The sequence below is a fragment of the Oncorhynchus keta genome, chromosome 1 (assembly GCF_023373465.1).
Source record: "Oncorhynchus keta strain PuntledgeMale-10-30-2019 chromosome 1, Oket_V2, whole genome shotgun sequence".
Taxonomy (NCBI): domain Eukaryota; kingdom Metazoa; phylum Chordata; class Actinopteri; order Salmoniformes; family Salmonidae; genus Oncorhynchus; species Oncorhynchus keta.
The window spans coordinates 52034257-52035963 of NC_068421.1; the positions used below are offsets into that span (position 1 = coordinate 52034257).

Consider the following 1707-nt stretch of genomic DNA (forward strand, 5'->3'; position numbering starts at 1 on the left):
AATGACCTGTCTTTGTTCCACATAATGGAAACATACTATAATGTTAGACTACATTAACTTTCCTGCTCAAATTAACTGGTGTTATCTAAACAATCAAACCAAGAATCAATAACCATCAGAATCCATTCTCACAATGTTTTACTCACTCACAACTTTAACATCCTATTTCTTTTCTCCCCGTGGGCAAAAATATAACCCCTCCCATTTCAACGTTTTTCCTTACCTCTATCGTAAGCTTTAAAACCAAACTTTATAACTTCCTCTTCTCTTTGCTCTTCACACTTATGAAATGTATCCTATTTCTTTAAAAATAATAATAATAATAATAATATATGCCATTTAGCTGACGCTTTTATCCAAAGCGACTTACAGTCATGTGTGCATACATTCTACGTATGGGTAGTCCCGGGAATCGAACCCACTACCCTGGCGTTACAAGCGCCATGCTCTACCAACTGAGCCACACACGCACCGCACTGCACCGCACACACGCACCGCCAAAATTATAACATGCTTCAGTCAATCTATAAGAATGAAAATAATTTCGGTAATCACTTTCTATCGCCATTATCTCTCCGCTATTATTCAGAATTTCTTTAACTTAGGTAACTGTCTTCTCTATTGATACAGTCATTTAAATACGACTCAATTCTCAATACATTATTCAAGCAGAACAGACATCGTCTTGCATCAAAATTTGCATTGTTATTATTTTAAGTTGAATTAGTCTATCAATTTAACCTAAACAATCTATTGAAAACGTTCAATTTATCCATTCTATCAATTTGAACCAAACAAGCTATTAAAACGTTCAGTTTATATTTTATACAAACACTAGCGACCATAACTTTACAGGCAAAACATACAAATAGATTATTTACAATCAAAAACTCAGAATTCAGTTCGCGCATTGACTGGGAACGGAACCCGGGCCTCCCGCATGGCAGGCGAGAATTCTACCATGGAACCACCAATGCTATGTAAACAACTAAGAATCTCCGCAAATCTCCGCAAATAAACCCACTTTACAAGACACGTCACTATCAGCAATTCCCAGAAGAATAATAGCCCAAGTACAAACGTTACTCCAGCTATGATTCTAAAATGCCAAATGAATAGATTAGCAATCAAAGAATAAAATCGACATTTAATGACTAGGAAACAGATATTGCGCCTTTTAATAAAACTAGATTATGTTTACTTATGCAACGTATTTCAATTACTTTACTACATCACATTAATCACGCAATGATAATTAGTTTGATGGAAAACCTTTAACTTTGTACGACATTGTAAATTACATCGAGATTCCCTCTTAATTCTCTCTAACTTTATGGAAAACAGTTTATTCAATAAATCCCGCAACTTCTCTCATACTGGAAAAAATATATATAACATGTTCAGACCTTAAGGGCAGTTTAGTAGACTAGTAGACTAGTTTAATACTGCTTAAATTATCCATTAAAGAGATACCAACTCAAAACCTACGTACGTGGTTTAAATTGTATCTAATTATTCTCAGCATTACTTTATCAAATCTCTAGTAATTGATTATACACACATACAATTTATCATCATTTCAAATCATTCACAGAATCCATATAAAACTTAAGAAATCTTAGGTACTCACACAGAACTTTAAGGATCACCCACACGGGATTGGTCAGATGTTCACACAGAACTGGTCAGACGTCCACACAGAACATC

At 34.6% G+C, this 1707-nt stretch overlaps 1 non-coding gene across 1 annotated transcript; it reads right to left on the minus strand.

Annotated features, from left to right (window-relative positions):
* Positions 1–390: 390 nt before the first annotated feature.
* On the minus strand, positions 391–470 carry trnat-ugu (transfer RNA threonine (anticodon UGU)). The gene has a single exon. It is a non-coding gene; the product is annotated as a tRNA-Thr (tRNA).
* Between the last annotated feature and the right edge of the window lie 1237 nt (positions 471–1707).